Here is a 20,991-nt window from a genome sequence, read left to right as displayed (position 1 = left end):
GAAGAGCTCAAACTATCCCTGTTTGCCAATGACATGATTCTATATTTGGAAGACCCAAAAAACTCCATCAGAAAACTTCTGGAACTCATAAATGAATTCAGAAAATTAGCAGGATATAAAATTAACACCCATAAATCAATTGCATTCCTATACACCAATGATAAATTACCTAAAGGTGAAATTAGGAAAACTATCCCATTCACAATAGTCTCAAGATAAAATAAAATACTTGGGAATGTATCTAACAAAAGAGGTGAAAGACCTCTACAAGGAAACTATAGAACACTAAAGAAAGAAATTGAAGAAGATCTTAGAAGAGGGAAAGATCTCCCATGTACTTCGGTAGGCAGAATTCATATTGTCAAAATGTCCACAGTATCAAAAGTGCTATACAGATTTCATGCAGTTTCTATAAAAATTCCAATGATGTTCTTCATTGAAATAGAAAAAGCAATCATAAAATTCATTTGGAAAAATAAGAGACACAGAAAAGTCCAAGCAATCTTTGGTGAAAAAAGCAAAGCAGGAAGCATCACAATGCCAGACCTTAAATTATACTACAGAGCTATAATAACAAAATAGCATGTTGTTGGCACCAAAACAGACACAAAGACCAATGGAACAGAGTAGAAGACACAGACAGAAATCCACATAAATACAATTACCTCATACTAGACAATGGCACCATGAACACGTATTGGAGCAAAAATAGCATCTTCAACAAATGATGCCGAGAAAACTGGAAATCCATATATAGCTGGATGAAACCTGCTATCTCAGAATTGAACCCCCATCTCTCATCCTGCAAAATAATCAACTCAAATTGGGTCAGGGGTTTGGGTATTAGGTCAGAGACCCTGTGCCTACTATAAGAAAATATAGGCCAATTTTCCATCATGTTGGCTTAGGAACCAACTTCCTCAACAAGACTCCTAAAGCACAAGAAGTAAAATCAAGAATCAATAAATGGAAAATTATCAAACTAAAAAGCTTCTCCACAGCAAAGAAATCAATCAAGAATGTGAAGAAAAAGCCTATAGGATGGGAGAAAATCTTTGATATCTCCAACTCAAATAGACCATTAATCTCCAAGATATACAAAGAACTCAAAAAAACTTAGCACCAAAAATCCCAAATAACTCAATCAAAAAATAAGCAAAGGAAGAGAATAGGTACTTCACAAAAGAAATATGATCAGCTAACAAATATATGAAAAATATGTTCAACATCTCTAGTAATTAGAGAAATTCAAATTAAGACTATACTGAGATTCTATCTCACTCCAGTCAGAATGGCAATTATCAAGAATATAAGTAATGACAAATGTTGGCAAGGATGTGAGGGAAAAGGTGAACTCATATACTGCTGGTAGGACTGCAAATTGGTGCAACCACTATGGAAAGCAGTATGGAGATTTCTCAAAATGCTTAGAATGGAACCACCATTGGACCCAGGTATCCCACTTCTCAGTATATACCCAAAGGACTACAGTGATGCATCCACATCAGTGTTTATGGCAGCTCAATTCACAATAGCTAAGCTATGGAACCAACCAAGATGCCCTTCAACAGATGAATGTATAAAGAAAATGTGGTATATATATACACAATGGAATATTTCTCAGCCATAAAGAAGAATGAAATTAGGGCATTTGCAAGTAAATGGATGGAACTGAAGACTATCATGCTAAGTGAAATAAGCCAATCCCAAGAAACCACACGCCAAATGTTCTTTCTGATATGTGGATGCTAGCATACAATAGGGGAGAGAGGGTTAGAAGTTCATTCGATTAGACAAAGGGAAAGAAAGGGAAGGGAGGGAGGATGGGAATAGAAAAGATAGAATGAATCAGACATAACTTTCCTATGTTCACATATGAATACATGACCAGTGTAACTCCACAGCATGTACAACCACAAGAATGATACCCCTAAGTTATACTCTATATGAGTATAATAGGTCAAAATACACTCTATTGCTAACTATATCTATACAAAACACTTTTTTTTTAAAAAAAAAAAAAGGTCTATTGGTGATTCTTAAGAACACTAATATTTGACAGTTACTGCTTTAAGCATTGGCTACTCATTCTACCATGGGACTATGTCAATGAATTCCTAGGTATATAGTCTCACTCTGTTCTCTTCTCACTTAGTCATAAAATTATTGGAAGGTCCATCAAAGAAAGAAAGCCTTTCTAAACCAAGCAAATATTTCTTATCCTACTAAGAAATCTAAATTCTAGTAATAGATTGGGTTCAGCAATGCTTTTTTAAACAACACATTTGTGAGAATCATATATAATCATTTGCATCACTGTGGATACTTATAATGAAAAATACATCTGTTTTTGTCTATAGTTAATGCACTATTTTCTACCTGATAGGAGTTTGCTGAGCCCTAGATATGGACCCTGAGATTACTATATATTTTCAGTAGAGACACACGAGTTCTTTTTAAAGCTTCTGTCCCTCTAGAGAAGAAAAGTCCACATTAATGTAACAGGCTACCTTCGTAACGTACTCATTCTACTTCAAAAATAAATAAATGAATCTGCAGTAGGTTCTGCCACATATAAATGTCACGAATTGGAGAATGCCAGGTGAATAATGTACATCATAATACTTGTTTCCATTTAAGTGTTTTGTGATACTGCTGTTTATCATCTTGCTCAGCTGTTGAAAATATTCATTTGAGAAGAAAAGCTCGTACATTGGTGTGAAACCAAGATGCCTTTTCTTTTCCTGTCTACAATGCCTGTCATTTGTCAGGCTAGTGTATTTTTATAGTTCCCTTCCCCCCTCTGAAAAGCATTTCTGAGAAACTGCTTTCCAAACTTCCCCACCATAATCTCTAAGGAGTGTGTAAAAAAGGTAAAATTCTGAAGCATGCTCAAGTAAAGCCATAGCAGGCTCGGAATATATTTCTTTCTCAATGTTTTGAGTGTTCAAGACGGAAAGAATATAAAGAAGTTTCCCACATACTGCTATTCCCAGCAATGTTTACATACTTGAATGGTTTTAAGAGGAAGCAATGTAATTATTGTCCTTCTAGTTCTCAAAGGGGTATAATTTCATATTGCATCATCTTTCTTTTCTTTTTTTTTTTGGATTGGTTTCAGTCTAATTTGCTCTGAGATTTTAAGCTATAATTGTAAAAGATGCATGCAATATATGTCACCATGTTAAATTAGAGCATTTCATAAATGTCATCTGAATGGCAAAACTATATAGTATGGTCTTATTGTAATTTGCTGCAAAACTAATATCAAAATTATTATCAAAATTGTGTTTTGACTTTATTACAATGGAAAATCTTACATTAGCATTTATTTCTCACTTGAATAAATGTTATTTTCCATTTCTATAGTTAATGCTGTAAAAAAGTACGCTTTTAGGAAAGTTGTTCAGTTTATCAATTTTTTTTTAGGTTAATTTTAGTAACGGTGGTGAAAGTTTCTATAAATTTATACAGGATAATGCCTGCTTCCCATAGTATTAGTATAGTAAATGAGCAAAAGTACAAACTTCAAATATGAGAGGAAGTTGTCCACCTAAGATCATAAATTAATAAATATTTTGAAAAGCACCTTTACATGATATTCATTTTTTTTTTTGGTATGCGAATCCTTCATTTACATTTAGCACTCAGAGACATATGCAAATGCTGCAAACTCTTCAACAGCAACCAACTCTCCATTCAAGAACCATTCTATTTTCAATTTGTCACTCAACTGTATATACATTGTTATTGCCTAAATATTTGGAATTTTTAATGTTAGGATTAAATGAATATGTTTGAGTATAATATACCTATTTTGGTGATTGTTTCAGATGTAGAACACTTTTTAAAAAGTTGAGCAACAAATATACCACTTAAGGTAACCTTGAAAATATTATTATGTTTATAGAGGTTTATTCTTTTGAGAAAATAGGTTAGTGATTAGAATATTTAAAAATAATGTTAAGTTCATTGTGAAAATGGCCTAAATTTAGCTGTGAAAGTTATTTCCACCAAATATGTTCAACTGAACCAAGTATAACATAAATAACTGATATGTAATGTAAGAAACACATTCATGAGAGTACTTTCTAGAACTAGGTTGTCTTTTTTTTTCAAGGAATGCAGAGTATTTCAAATTATCAATGGTGAATAATAGCTGTCCTATAAATAGGACACTGGGACAATGCAGACTGCATAATAATGTGTGCAGTGTACTTCCTGGATATTCCAGGCTACCAAAATAACACCCACCTGCCCTTGTTAATCTCTGTTTGCACATCAAAACTTTTCTTTGCTCCTCTGCACTTGCCTTGAGTTCTAAGATGTTTATCTCTAAGGACCATGTTGACAGGGCTATGATTTCTCTTTGGTTTCCAGTTGGACTTGCCCAATGGAAGGCAATGCCAGAAACTAGACAGGAGGCCAGGGTACAGATTCTTCATGATCCTTCGATAGATGCTGCAAACTGGCTTAGGCCGAACCCCGACCCAGCATCACAGTGCTCCTTCAGCACTTCCTGTTTTAATTAACAGATAATAAAAAAGAAGAAGATGGGCATCTAGGTTGGTTCCATAGTTTAGTTATTGTGAATTGAGTTGCTATAAACATTGATGTGGCTGTGTCACTGTAGTATGCTGATTTTAAGTCCCTTGGGTATAGACAGAGGAGTGGGATAGCTGGGTCAAATGGTGGTTCCATTCCAAGTTTTCTAAGAAAACTTCATATTGCTTTCCAGATTGGTTGCACCAATTTGCAGTCCCAGCAGCAATGTAAGAGTATGCCTTTTCCCCTACATCCTTGCCAACACTTATTTTTGTTTGTATTATTGATAACTACCATTCTAGTTGTTGTGAGATGAAATCTTAGTTTTGATTTGCATTAATGGAGAAAGAAATTGTGGTATATATACACAATGGAACATTACTCAGCTTTAAAAGAGAATAAAATTATGTCATTTGCAGGTAAATGGATGGAGTTGGAGAATATCATGCTAAGTGAAGTTAGCCAATCCCCAAAAATCCAAAGACCAAATGTTCTGATAAGTAAATGTTGATCCATAATGGAGTGAGGGGTATGGGAAGAATGGAGAAACTTTGATTGGGCAAAGGGGAGGTAGAGGAGGGGAGGGGACATGGGGACAGGAAAGAAGGTGGAATGCAATGGACATCATTACCCTAGGTACAGGTACGACTGCACATATGGTGCAATGCTACATTGTGTACAACCAGAGAAATGAAAAGATGTGTTGCATTTGTGTACAATGAATCAAAATGCATTCTGATGTCATATATACCTAATTATAGTAAATAAATTTTAAAAAGCTAGATGTAATAATCTTATTAAATAATATTTCAGAATAATAAAAAAGAAGAATGTGGGTAATAATTACTACATTCTATTGGTAATCCCTGACTGTCTTGATATATCTTGTTAGTTCCCCATCCTATCTATACCTTTGTAAATAGTTCCCTTTTTTACATTTCCTTCAGATACACCTTTTGTGTACTGATTTTTTTGCTAATGCCCTGACTATTGTGCTCTCTCTGAGAAACACTTTCATAGCAAGCCAGATATGAATATAAACAATGTGTTATGCCTAATGCTATAATAAAGATAAGCCATAAGTATAATGGATGTATAAGTGAATATTTCTGGTCATCTACTCAAAGTTTATTTCCCTCTTCTTTGCTAGGAGTAAGGTGATTCTAAATGGTTGAAGTGGTAGAGAAACCCCAATCATACTGTTTTTTTTTCTGTCCAGTCTATTCCCTCCTCATGACTTGTTGGTACACCTTCAAAACACTAGGTTTTAAGCTACAGGCACCATTGGAGAAAACAGACTGAACAAATGTCCTCTAGAACTGACAACACTGATAAAAAAAAAAAAACATTCAGGAGGGTTTCACAGTACAGATTCAATACAAATAATGAAATTCTCATTGTAAATTAGTTAGATAATAAATGCATCATCATTGGAAGAACTTATAATATGGTAGTACCCTCTGGCCAAGATGGAAAAAACACAGTAGAGCTAATGTGTCTTGACCAAAGGTAGGGATATCTGTAAAAATGTCAGTGGTTTATTTCCCAACATTCCACTTCTATTTGAGATTTTAAAAAATGGTATTGGCCTTTGTCTACTCTGATAATTGATATTGTAAATACATGGTTTCTTCATAAATCTATGAACCAAGACAAGAAAGATCTCATAACTTTGTTGAGTTTCAAAAGAGACAACTGCATAGCATACCTAAAATGGGGCAATGAGAATCCATCAGAAGCAAGAAAGTATAATACTCCTGGACCTGCTACTGTCCAACATGATACCAGATCTGATATGAGAGACCATATTATTCTCAAATAGCAAGAACAACAGTGATGTTAAAACATGATTTATTGAGGGAAACTGACACAATATTGTCTAAAGAATAATGCAACTCTTTGCTTGAAGTTTTTTTGTTATTTTCCACCAAAACTAATTGTTGAATTGGTCAAGGAAGTCACTTGTTGACATATTAGGTAAAGTGTGCCCAATGTCCTACTTTAGGATTAATTATGTTTGTAAAAGATACAATATTGTCCCAGTGCTTTATTTATAGAATAATCTGTATTTTTGTTCTGATAATAAAGAACATATAAGCTGCAGATTATGATTGTTATTTCTAATCTATTGTAATACACCTGTGACACTGAAATATTCACAAAAGTAAAAACTTAGGACTTCATGGGTTATTAGGATTTGGTATATGAAAAAATGAATGGATAGGTCTCCTTCCTACTTTTGGATAGTGCAAGTTTAACAGGAACGTGTTTAGGTAAAATCCCCATGTCTTTAAGTTCAATTTGAATCTGGGCTTTGGAAATGATGCAAGTTTTATGTTTTCCTCTTCTTCATTATTGTCATCTTGGAGGAGTTACATAAAATTTCCCTGAAGTCCAGAGTCCTCAATGGATAAATTAATACAATGGATCAATTAATCATTTCTTCACCAACTTTGGCAAGGCCTGAATTATCTGACTAAAATGCTTGGCATAATTCTTGCTACTGGAAAATGTAAAACAAACAGAACTTATGAAAATCTTCCAGAGTAGTTTTGATCCTCACTCATTTTTACCAACTGCCATTCTGACTTCCTACTTCAAAACTTAGCACTCCCATACAGTATGCCAAAAGAAGGTCTATCAGGGGAAGGCCAGTAGATTAGCCCACCAGAAGGTGATATCCGCCACTTGTGGAGAATGTCAGAGAGCCTAACACCCAGGTCGCTGGTTCGCCCTTGGTTCTAGAAGTATATCAACTCGTGAAAATGATCAGCACACTTATTTGGCAGACAAGGGAGGAGAGAAATTAACTATATTCTTTTCTTGAACTAGTCAATATCCTCAAAAAACACCTACAGGATCACTATGCTATAGTGACTAATCTTTGTAATAAACTTATTATACGTATCTACCTATGTGCATGCCTATCTAAGTAAAATATGCTTTCACCTTTTAATCCTAATCCCAGGGAATCATATACGGTCTAGAGTGGCTGTTATTTCTAAAAGTCTTTAAATGCCCATGTTTGGAAATTGCCTTCAAATCTATGATCCATAAACATCCTCTGCAAACCTTTCTTTCCATGCTTCATTTCCTTCCCAGCCCCCTCCTCTGGAAATACCTGGGGTGAGGCAGTAATTGCTTTCTCATTTCCTGGTCCCTGAAGCCTCTCTCTCAGGCGTCCATGCACAAGTGTTCTTCAGGCACGTTTTCTCCTTCCGCATCCATCTCTCTTGCTGACAAATGTTGCTATGACACGGGTTTCCACAAGGGCATCTGCCACTGTCCGAAGACTTCATCCTCAAGCAGGATCCATCACCAATATGAAGGACCCACCACCCCAAGGTGCTGATGGGGAATTCTATTCTGAGGGTCTTCACTGAAGAGAAGCCAATCAGTTCTGTATGTAGAAGAGGAAGCTCCTCCTATTCTTGGGCTAATTCCTGTCACGTGAGTATGGAGCACAGATGGAAGGCTACCCGCCAAGACCCATTCCCCCCTTCCACAATACACAGGTGTAGATGGGAAGCAGTTATCCAGCCAGGGATGACATTTTTCTAGCACTAGATACAACTCATATAACCCTATGTACAGCTGTCACCAGTGCGAGCATAGCAGAAGAGGTAACTGCCTCTTTTGGACCAGGACATTTTAAAAATGGGAGTTCCTTCTCCACACTGTCTTTTCCTTTCCTAGGGGAAGGCAAAGCCAGGCTGTGGAAGGATCCTATGCCCCTGAATTGTCATATGCAGGAAAACCATAAAGCAACCAGGAACCAGCTGCCTTGAAGAGGTTACAAAAGCAAGAAATAAACATCTGTATTGCCTGCTTTATTAGACATTCAGGGTTTGTTACCTCTGTTTAGCCTATCCTAGCTAATACTGGTAACAATACAAGGGACCTTGTTTCACATCACAGTATGCTTATTAGTTAAATCAATTTAACATCTAGCCACTACCTAATGCCACTGTCAATGCTATTATCACTATTGAATCTAGCCTGAAATGAATGCCCGAGGTGTTATGTGGCCAAGTGTGTGTATCCTGACCCTTGGGATGAGCTTGTTCCCAATAAGATGACAGATGTGTCCAAACACCTTAAGGAACTCAACTTAAGCTGAGGATAGGCAGCTCACTTCACTTGCAAATCCATCCACTTTACTTTCATGAAGTTTGTCACAGCCTTGACTTAGATAACTCCCTCAGTGCAAGCCTTTCTATCCAGCTTGGATTCATTTCTCTTTTGTTCTCTCATTTAAACCCTCAGCTTGTGAAATACAGCCCTCTACATTCTCAGGATACTCAGTATACTTGGCTAGTTCTCTGAAGGAGAGACCACAGGACTTTCTGCCCAGGTCTTCAGGTCTCTGTGTAAGCTCCAAATAAACTCCCCAGGGACCTTTTACTTCCTTCAACATTCTGATGCATATCACCAATATCCATATATCATACTCTTCCTGGTCAAGTTGCTCATAGATGAAGGGAACTTAATGCTTTACTCTTTTCTGTTTGTACATCTTAATATTTGAGTCATATAAGTGTAACATTTCTAGAAAATTCATGCAATGACTTTTGGACCTGTTTATGGTAATTAATGTCAAATACATGGTTGTGAACAGATGAGAAAGCACTGATGTACTGTAGGAAATGGTACATTATGCATAGAAAGTATATTCTGTTCAAAAATTTTGAAGTATTTCCTTGAAAATTGTAACTCTGGCAGAATAATCAATTCTCATGAATAGGGTCCCTATTCCTTATGATTCCATCTTCCATGGGTTGAACCTGAAAATACTTCCTTCATTGATGGCTTTCCATTTCATCAAATTCATTTCAACCCCAGTCTCCTTCCTTATTAATCTATTTTCTAATGTCTCTTAATCATTTCTCTCTATTCTGGTGCTATTACTACAGCTTACTGAGGCCTTATGGAGCATTACAGTCGACCATTTTTCTCTCTTTTTATATAATTACAACTATATTTTCAGTTAATTTTTGTATTTTCTTATTTATTGTTTTCTATTTTCATTTCTTTCAAAATAGCTTAGGTTAGACCCTCTCATCTTGAGGACACAACCACAGGACACATTTTGACCCAAATTTAACAAAGGCTCAATGGTGTAGAAAACTCAGAAAATCATTTGTTTTCAAGATGGAATTGGAAGCATGGGGCAGAGTGAACCCCACATCTGATCAAGAGCACACTCCTCCCTGCATGGGTGTGCAGAAGTAAACACCCACATCTCCCCCTACCCACATCGACACCCAGCTCCCTACATCTTTGCAACGTGAATAGATTTCTAGTTCCTTGGTTACTAGAGGAAACTGCTCCATAGACCAGCTTCAACAACATCAACCTGTGAAGTTTTATAAATGTAAAAGCTTTGTGCCCACCCCCAAATTTCAGAATCAGAATCTGCCTATTAAAAACACACTTAGGACCAGAGTTGTGGTTCAGAGGTAGATTGCTAACCTAGTACATGTAAGTCACTGGGTTCGATTCTCAGAACCACATAAAAATAAAGATATTGTGCCCACCTATAACTAAAAAGTAAATATTTTTAAAAACACATACTTAGGATATTCACAGCACACTAATAGCTTGAGAAGTGCTGCCTGGCAGACTCCTGCATCTTGACCGTGAGGCTCCCTTGATTGTGGGACTTACCACTTGTGGTTTCTTCAGCTAGATCCAATTACACAACAGTCAGGAGAGAAACAGCAGGGGTGTGGGGAATCTGGGCCAGGGAGCAGGAAAACACTCCTACAATACTTCTTCCATGCCTCCTACAAGAATCCAGATGCATGCTGGGGACTTGACTGAAACCTTCTCATCTCATCAGCAGTATCTGTGGGGCTAGGTGCAGCAGGTAGTACAGGAATTGTAGCACAAAGGGACAGGGGCAGTGGAGGGGCAGGTTGCAGCCAGATAGTTTGCTTCTTCATTGAGTCAGGAACAGATAAGGATCCCTAGCTACATGCACTTTAATTGTGGGTTCATAGACCCATTCTAAGAAACCTCAAGGTACAGAAAAAAAATTTTCAATTTGTGTACTTCAATAATTGAGTCATAAACCGTACAAGGTGGAACATTTACCTAGAACTTGGTAAAGACATGAAGGTCTAGGCACAAACTATGTGTGTCTCATTCAGAAAATTAGCGGATAATAACTGATCATTTCTGAATGTAGAGGGCTGGATTCACAAGGATGGACACAAAGGTCCTAGCATACAAATGAGAAAACAAGGGGGAAATGAATCTCAGCTTGATGGAAAAGCTAATATCTGGGCCTCTGTCTGGTTCATTTAGACTTAAATTTCACTAGATGAGGAAACAGGAAAGGATAGTCCACCTGATGATACATGTCAAGAAACTCAAGCATGGAGTCAATGAACCAAGAAGGAAGTGCTGTGGCATCCTGGGAACTCACATTGTAAGTACCTATATTAAGAACCATGCCTGCTCACAAGACAAATGGACTTCTTTTCCACAGTGCTGTGACTTAACATCTTGTGGCTCGTGTATCACTTTTGGTTCTGATGAAAGTATTGAAGCTTCTTGCTTCAGAAATATAAAGGAAAAAAAAACACAGAAAGAAAGGAAAATACACAGATTCTTGCATACAGTTTAAGGTTTACACAGATACTCGGGGACTGTATATTAGAACTCCTCAATATACTCTTCATTTTCCTGTCTCCTATTAATATTGTCATTTCACTTTAGCTGTTTTTGACCTCAGCGTGAGTATTTTTAGGATTCAGTGACTCAGAGAATTACTTCATGCCATTCTCAAGATCTTGGCATTCACATAAGAAAGCATTACAATATTTCTTATGGAAGAATATGGCAAACATGCCACATCTTATGAGATTGGATTGAGTTTTAAAAGGCAAGTGCCAAAGGGAAAGTTCCCTTCTAGAACACATAGCACACAAGGCACTCACTTGGGCCATTTGGGGCTGGCTTGATTCCTAAGTTATTATAACAAAATGAGACTTGAACTACTGCCTAATTTCCTTGTATGCTCCCTAATATTATTAAGGATTGCAATTTCATGAATTTAAAAAATGTCCTTGAATTCAATTTTACAGTTTATAATTCTGACACTGTTCACAACATTTTTAAGTGTGTATTCTGTTATCCCAGTAAGTTTTTATCCCAGTAACATTTTTTTACACAATATATGTCTGACAAAATATTTCCATGGGTACTAATAATCCATACTCTCTCTCTAAATATACAGCATGAGAAAATAATAAAATTAAGGTAAAATATGTACATGATTTAGAGATAAATAATATAGAGGTTTTAAATTCATCAAAGCTATCACTTTTACTAACATTCATATTCATTTCCTATATGTAGCTCTGACTACAATCAAATTTAATAAAAATATTTTTACCCACTATAAAACTAATAACAGGAGACTTGGAAACATAAAATATTTAAATCGGAAAATGTTTTTTTAAAGAAAAAAATCAACATGTTTAAAGATGTCTTTCAATTCATAAAATTTTAAACTTTATTTTTCCACATGGAAAAGTACAAATGTACATAACCATCAAAAAAAAATGGCCTCTTGTTTGCTCCTTTCCTTTCTCTGCTCTCATTTCTAAGACTTTAGTACATATTATAGTGTGTAGCAATACTTCACTTCTTTCTACTGTTGAATAAATTTAATAGTATTCCACTGTGTCTTTATATTACATTTTATCATTTATTTATTTCATTGGTTCACAGACATTTACATTATTTCTATATTTTGACTACTAATAATAATTCAGATTTTACATTCATGAATAAGATTTTGTGAAGATGTTTGTTTTTCACTTGGATATACACAGAGGATTGAAACTTCTTGGTCACGGCATAACTGTGTTTAATACTTTGAGGAATATTAGACTTTTAAACTGTGTCTAAAATTGGTTAACCATACTTATATGTGGCTATATCTCATTTTCCTACTTTATAATGTTTACTTATGTTTTATCCCTTCTCTAACACAATGAAATTGATTACTACAGCTATATATTAAGCTTTTATTTTTTAAATTTATTTTTTAAATACATGACAATAGTGGAATGCATTACACTCATTATATTAAACTTTTAAATAAGACTTTAAATAAAGCTTTTAAATTAGAAACTTCCCATTTTTATTTCCCACCTTGTGAAAACTTTTTTAGCCATTTTAAAATTGCCACGTAAAGTTTGATATGATTTGTCTAGACTGACAAAGAAAAATCTCACTGGGACAGTGACTAGAATTTCCTGTAATAACCTATATGTTAATTTGGAAGGAAGTGACCTTTTTTTCTATGCTGTCTTCCAATCCATTAATATAAAACAGCTCTCTCTTTAGATCTTTGTTTGCTTTCTTTTATCAGATTTTTGTGGATTGCAGCATCTAAATACATATTCTTAGCATATACATACGTATCTTAAGCAACACGAAGTATTTTATTTTTGTGTCCAAATGTTCAAAACTAGAATTTTGAAATAGAATTTTTAGATGTGGATCTCATATTATGAAACTTCATGGAACTCATTTATTAGTTCTAGAAGTTTTTTTTATTACTTGTGATTTTCTACATAGATGATCATGTCAATGCAAATAACAACAATTCTATTTTTTTTCTTTCTAATCAGTGTGCCTTTTATATCCTTTTATTGCTTTACTGTGATGCCTAAACCACTATGTACTATAGTGAATACCAGTACTGAGAGTGGATATCCTTGTCTCATTTCTGATTTTACAATAAAACATTTAGTCTTTAATTTGAAAGTAGGATGTAATCTGTAAGTAGTTTTTTTATGGCATATTTTTTTCCAAATGAAGGATGTTCTCTGTTACTTTAGTTTGCTTGTTGTGATTGGGTATTGAAATTTACCAACAAATATTTCTGTCCCTATTATCATAATGTGGTTTTTCTGTCTTCAGCCTGTTAACAAGGTAAATTATATTGGTTGATTTTCAAATACTGAACCAGTATTGCAATCCTGGAATAAAACCATACTGGTTATTTGTTCATAATTATTATTTTCATGTTGCTGACTTATATTTGCCAAAATTTTATTAAGAATTTTGGCATCTGTATTCATAAAATAAATATATTCATAAAATATAGGTGTTGCTCTATAATTTTCTTTTATGTGCCACTTTTACCTGGTTTTGATAAACTTTGATAAAGTACATTAGGAAGTGTTCCTTCTCCTTTTTCTGTAAGACATGAAGAACTGGCATTAATCACTCTAATGGTTTAGTAGTATTCTTCAGTAATCTGGGTGTGGATATTTCTTTTTTGGAAGTTTTTAAATTACAAGTTCAATTACCTTATTAGCTGTAGGGCTATTCTAAGTTATTTTTGATATTAGTAAGCTGTGGCAAATTTTGCTTTTGTAACAGGACCTCCAATTCATCTAAGTTATAATATATGTATAGAGTTACTAGTAACATTATCTTTTTAATATCTGCAAGATCTTTAGTCATATTCCTGTTTCAACTCTGCTATTAGTAATCTATATTTTCTCCTTTTTTGTCAGTCTTGGTAGAGGTTGGTCAATTTTGTTGATCTTTCCAAAGAACCAGAGTTTATCATTGATTATTTTGTTTTAAACTTTATTGACTTCTGCTCCACTCTTTTACTATTTCCTTTATTCTTCTTGCTTTTAGTTTATTTTGTTCTTTTTTCAAGTGGACGCCTAGATTATTGAGATATTTTCTAGTTTCTAACATAAGCTCATAATGGTACAAAATTTCTTATCACATAATTTTTAATATGTTGCATTATAATTTTTGCTCAGTTCAATGTTTCTTTTTACATTCCTATTGATGCATTTTCTTTGAACTGTGGTAAAATGTTTGTTTTGTTTTCAGTCAATTGAAGATATTTTTTACCCTTATGCTGTTTATTTCTACTTTGATTTTTTTTGTAGTCAACATATATATACTCCTTTATGGTTTCGTTTTTTTTAAATACTTGCTGAGGTTTTATTGATAATCTAGGATATTGTTTATATTGATATATAAACATTGTATGTACATATTCTGCTGTTCATTGTCCATTGTTACATAGTTCTTAATGGTTAAAGGTATTATTTAGTTCTATTACTTTTGCTGATTTTTTGTTGAATTGTCCTATCAATTGTTGAAAGGATGGTGTTGAAGTTTCCACTGTGGAATTTTCTGTTTATTCTCACTTTTGTCAGTTTTTTCTTCATAAATTTGGCAACTCTGCTGTTTGGTACATATGCATTGAGGGTTTATACATCTTCTTGCTTAAATGACTCTTTTATCATTAGGTAATGTTGGTCTCTAGAAATTTTTGAAATCTACATTATTTAATATTAATATAGCAACTCTTAACTTGCTTTATGCTTACTTTGGTAAAGTAGAACTTTTTTCATTCTTTCTACAACTTTTACTTTTTCTTACTGCCAATGAGTTACTTGAACATATTTCAGATTTCCATTTTTAGTAATATGCAATATTTTTGAGAATATATTTTTGGATGGCTTGTTTAGTTGTTCTAGGCAATATATTAAATATACATAACATACCAAATATTTCTGTTTTTAAATCATTTCCAGTTAAGAGTGGAAAAATGTTCCATTTATATTATTTTTCTCTTCGTTTTAAATATAGTTATCTGAAATATTACTTTTGATGTGTTGGGAACTACATGAAAAAACAATATAATTCTTTTTACAACCAACAAATAGAAAAAAAATAGAGGGAAAAGTCATTTTTCAATATTTTAACTCTCTCCGAAGTTCATTATTTCCTGACATTTAAACCTTCCTCTTTTTATGCTTTCTTTCTGTTCAGAGAAAATCTTTTAGCCACTAGATATTCTGGAGACAAATCTTAATTTCCCTTCATCTGAGAATATCTGCATCTCCTCATTTTTGAAGCATATTTTGAAGCATATTTCCTCATTTTTGAAGAATATATGCATTTCCTCATTTTTGAAGCATATTTTCACTAATATAGAGCTCCAGGTTGATTATTCTCTTCATTTCAGCATGTGAAAAATGCTGTCCACTTTCTCCTAATCTCTACAGTTTCTGATGAGAAATTATCACCTGTCTTTCAAATTGATTTTACTCCAATAGGTGATATACCACTACTCTCCAGCTGCTTTTACTTTTTCTTTTGTTTTCAGAAACTTGACTAAAATGTGTTTAGAGTAGACTACTTTGGGTTTATATCGTTTTCATTAATTTTCTTGAGATTCTAGATTGAAAATATTTTGTTAAATTTTAGAATTTTCAGACATCATGTGACTTCAACTGTTTCAACACACCTATCTTCCTTACTCTTTTTTTTTTCTAAGACTCTCATGACCTGAAAGTTATATCCCACAGGTCCCTAATGCCATGTTCATCTTTTGTTTCACTCCATTTTATTTGTGCTGTTTAGATTGGGAAATTTCTATTGTATTACATTCAAGATCACTAATCCTTTTCTTTGTGTCTTCCATTTTGCCTATTGTTCTTAGTCTACTTATTTATTGATCTCATCCATTGAGGTTTTTTTTTTTTAATTCCAGTCATGGAATTTTTTAATTCTAAAATTTCAACCTGGTTCTTATTTATATCTTCTATTTCTTTGCTGAGACTATATTTTTTCTAGTGTGTTCCTGTTATAGTTTAAATCTAGAATGTCCCACAAAAGCTCCTCTATAGAGTTTGTGGTCCCTAATCAGCAACATCCAGAGGTGAGGCTTTAAAAAAAAAAAGGAAATGATTGGATCATGAGGGCTCTAGCCTCATCCATGGGTTGATGAATTTGATGGACAATTCCAAGTTATGGAATCAGCTCAGATGCCCTTTGAAAGATGAATCAATAAATAAAATGTGGTATATATTCACAATGGAGTTTTACTCAATCACAAAACTAAAATTATGGTATTTTCTGGTAAATGAATAGAACTAGAGAACATCATACCAACTGAAATAAGCCAGGCTCAGAAACTCAGCAATTGAATATCTTCTCCCATATGCAGCAGCTAGACCGAAATAAGGGTGGTGGGAAGGAGAATTAAACCAATGAAAATTAAAAAGATATCAGCAGAGCAGACCAAATGGATAGGCGAGGAGGAAGCATGGATGGGAAAAGGAAGAAACAGTGGGATGGGACTGAACAAAGTGCTATGTACACATATGAATATACTATAGTGGATTTCATCTTTCTGTATATCTATAAAGTACCACTTTTTAAAATTCTATATAAATAGAAGGAAGACCAGTAGAGTAGCAGAAGGAAAGGAAAGGGGAGGAAAGGAAGAAGTACTAGGAACAGAAATGCAGCAAATCATATTTTATGCATGTATGATTATGTCAAAATGGGCCCACATATTATGTATGTACTTCATTGATAAAAAAAAATTAAAAATAAAAAAAATAATTTGAATAGGGTAGGTACAGTGACACATGACTATAACCCTAACTACTCAGGGGGTACTGAGGCAAGAGGATTTTCAGTTCTGAGACAAAACTGGATAACTTAATGACTCTGTTTCAAAATAAAAAATATGTATATATAGAAAGGACTAGGGGTATAGTTCAGTTGACTAGCACCCTTGGATTTAATCCTCAGTACTTTCAAAAGACAAAAATAAAATGTCATAATTTGAATGGATTATTGGAAAGTAGAATCTTCTTGGATAAAGGAGATCACAGGGGGCATGCCTGAGAAGAGTTTATCTTATCTCTGGCCCCTTCTCTACTCCATTATTTCTTACCTAGCTATCATGAACTGAGCAGCAGTCTTCTGCCATTCCCTTCCACCATGATGGTCTTTCTCACCTCCAGCTCAGAGCCATGAAACCAGCTAATCATGCCCCCAAACCTCAAAAATCATGAGTCAAAATAACTCTTTTCTCCTTTGTCTATGTTTGGTACTTTGGTCACAGTTCTGATGGATGCTTTAAAATCCTACAATTCTAACTATCCTAACTTTTTTATCATGTTAGTGCTAATTTTGTTTATTCTTTTTTTCTCTTCTTAGTTCTTCATAAATGATTCTTTTTTTTCTTTTTACTGAAACCTGTACATTTTGATGTCAAAAGCTCTGGATCTTTGGAAAATCTCCTAAATTTCTTGTTAGGCCTTTCAGTGAATAAAAAGGGAATTCTGTCTTGTATTGTCAGTTAAGATGGAAGCCAAGTTTTCCCACTGATACTTAGTGAAAGTGAGTCTTCCTGTACAGGGTTAGAAATTCTTGCTCTTCACTAGATCTCTTAGGTTACCTATATAACTGATAGGGAAAGGCCTTTCTCTATATCAAGGAACCCTCAAGGGTTGTTTGGATAAACAAATAACATCGAGGTCCAGAGAGGATCCATATTTTAAAAAGTCATTGCTTTGGCTTACCCTTCTACAATTCCACTCAAGAATTAGACCCATCATACAAGAGGTAAGGGAAAGGACCTAAAGCTAGAAATCTGCTGGAACAGTCTGAATTGGCTTGTAACAGCACATTAGAGAATGTCTCTTTCAAATTCCATATTCAATGATATCTCATTAGTAGGTTAAAATTGACCAGAGTGGAATTTTTTTTTGCCTGGAATAATCCAATTCTAAATATTTGTGAAGAACTACCCCCAAACTGTCTACCACTTCATTGAAATGAACTTGAAATATAAATTGGGGTTCAGAAAAGTTTTACTCTTATTTCTTGTAAATACTTATACTTCCATCTGACTTGTGGGATTGACAGAAAAATCTGCTCTACTTGAATTCACATGGGTTTTGACAGTTAGTTAGGTTTTTAGTGCATAATCTTTCACTACTCTATACCTAGCTTACATAAACTTACATCTTCAGTGAGAAAAAAACTGTCCTCTAAGTGACAATTTTACATGATGCTAAGATTATTTAATGACCATTCTGAACAACAATCTATGAGATAATGGGGTAAATATGCTGATAGAGGTATCCTGTGTATGAATCTGTCACAGAGAAGAGCAAGGGCAGCAGAGAAAAAAAAAATATTTTGAGGAGAGTGAGGGAGAACTCTGTAAATGGACAAGCAAGTTTCGGAAACTCTAAGCAGCACAGTCACTGAGACAACCTAGAGAAACGAACAAAGCAAGTTATACTTTTAAACTTGGCTCTCTGGTAGGAGGAAGATTACCTCAGAACAGTCATGTCGACATCTCATACATGCTGGGAAAATGTAAGCAGAAAAGTGCCAGTGGTCCCGATAATAGCAGCAAGTCAGCCATCCTACCTGTAGGAGAATCCCAGTCCACACAAGCTTTAAATTCAGTTTGGAAACTGGCTGGTGTAAGAGTGATTGTTCTGTTCCAAAGAAGGAACTCACTCTGTGTACCCTCAACCCTCAGGATATAAGCTGCTACAACAGCCACAGCTGGAGCCCATTTTGATTTATTTAGCCCTGGCAGTGGGTCCCTTCATACTGTCAGAAGTCTGGGAATGGTACACACCTCACTAAGTGGAAAACAACCCCTCATCATCCTACAGCTTCAGGATCAGTAGCTGCTATAGTTGTATGCTCAACTTCTACTCAAACTTACTTAATAAAACTAGCCCACAGCATTGAGAATGTAGCTATAGTGCAAAGTCTTAGTTTCACTCATTCCTGCTGATCGGGAGCTAGGAAATATCCCATCTATGTTCCACACAGTTCCAGGAACACATCAACCAGAAGTCCCATCCCCTGGCTTTATCTGCATTCACTGAGTGGAAACTAGGAAAGGTCCACTTTCCAGTCTATACCCTTTGGACTCCAATTGCTGGTGTGAAAAAACAGCATTACCCATGTTTGTTCTTGGGGACCAGGGGAAAATTCCATTCTTGTCCTATAACTCCAGACCCATGGCTACCAATGACACAAACCTTGTAACTACCTGCACTTTATTAAATGACCTAGGGACATTACCAATCATAATACACAGCTCTGAACCACCGATAACAAATCCATAATCCTGGTACCACCCATACTCAAACCACAAGACTTAGTGATGTTCTACTTCATAGCCCACAGGCTTGAGATTTCAGATGCTAGTACCCAAAGTGCTGACATTACTTGTGCTTGTCCCTTGGGATATGTGGAAGGTACCATCTGGGCATCAGAGCTCTATGAAAGGAGATAACAATACTATAAACTCCAGCAGCAATTTTAGTCACCCCTGCAGTACCTAAGGATGGTCCCCTTAGTTTTCTACAAACTCAAATCTAAAGTTACTGGTATCATAGATATGAGCATCACCTGTTGTTGCCCCCCACCCTATGATCTGGGGAAGGTCCCATCCCTTCCTAGTACCACAGGCCTAGACATCTTCCACATTCATCCTGATGTATTAGGGAAGGTCTCTTTCATATTATATATCATAGGGACCATGGTTGCTTGTATCAGAGCACTTGGTTTCACCTGTAATTGACAAAAGGGACCTTGGAACATATAACCAAGACTGTGGCAGATGCCTCCTCAAGCACCAATGTCAGAATACTCAACTCTGAGGACACATACTTTTAGAAGCTATATGTACCACAAAGTCACATAACTACCTTCATAAACTGTTGTGGTCTAGAGGCACTGAGAGACTTTGTTAACATCAAAGATGAATAAACCACACAAAAACTATATTTCTGAGCTTTCAAGCTTCACTCTAACCAAAAGCAAAGTGCCTACCCAACTGACATCCTATCTTTAAAAAAAAATCCTATGAAAGCTACTCCATAAAATTAGAAGGGCAAACATTATATCAAATGCACAGGCATCCACTCAAGGACATGAGAAGAAACATGAAACATGACATTTTCAAAGGAAAACAGTGATTCTCCAAAACTGAATCCTTATTTTAAGGAAATCTATAAATGCCTGAAAAAGAATTAAAAATAGCAATCTTAAGTCTGTGAGATGAATGATAATTCAGAGAGACAATACAAAAATATAAGGAGAAAATTTTAGTATATATATGAGAAATTCACTAAAGGGATTGAAGTCACCAAAAAAGAACCAATCATTAATACTGGAGTTAAACATCAATCAGTGAAATTAAAGATACACAGTAGGCTACAAGCAGTCAGAAGAATTTTTGAACTTGAAGACACATATTTTGAACTAATACAGTCAGATAAAAAGAAAAAAAAAATATTAAAAAGAATGAAGAGGGGCAGGGGTTGTGGCTCAGTGGTAGAGAACTTGACTTGCACTGGTGAGGCACTGGGGTTTGATCCTCAGCATCACATACAAATAAATAAATAAAAATAAAGGTTAAATTCTTTAAAAAGAAGGAAGAGGAGGAGGAGGGGGAGGAGGAGGAGGGGGAGGAGGAGGAGGGGGAGGAGGAGGAGGGGGAGGAGGAGGAGGGGGGGGAGAAGAGGAGGAGAGAGAGGGAGAGGAGGAAGAGGAGCAGGAGGAGGAGGAGGAGGGGGAGGGAGTGGAGGAGGATGGGGAGGGAGAGGAGGAGGGAGA

At 35.2% G+C, this 20,991-nt stretch overlaps 1 protein-coding gene across 1 annotated transcript in view; it reads right to left on the bottom strand.

Moving 5' to 3' along the window:
• USH2A (usherin) overlaps positions 1-20,991 on the bottom strand; it is a gene marked incomplete at its 3' end in the record, with an annotated part of 798,897 nt that overhangs the window by 641,643 nt on the left and 136,263 nt on the right. The gene's annotated exons all lie outside the window — the stretch shown is intronic.

Source organism: Spermophilus citellus, assembly GCF_964194105.1.
Source record: "Spermophilus citellus genome assembly, chromosome: 6".
In the NCBI taxonomy this organism is placed as follows: domain Eukaryota; kingdom Metazoa; phylum Chordata; class Mammalia; order Rodentia; family Sciuridae; genus Spermophilus; species Spermophilus citellus.
The sequence above is the reverse complement of the archived record's forward strand: the minus strand, read 5'-3'. Positions and strand labels throughout refer to the sequence as shown.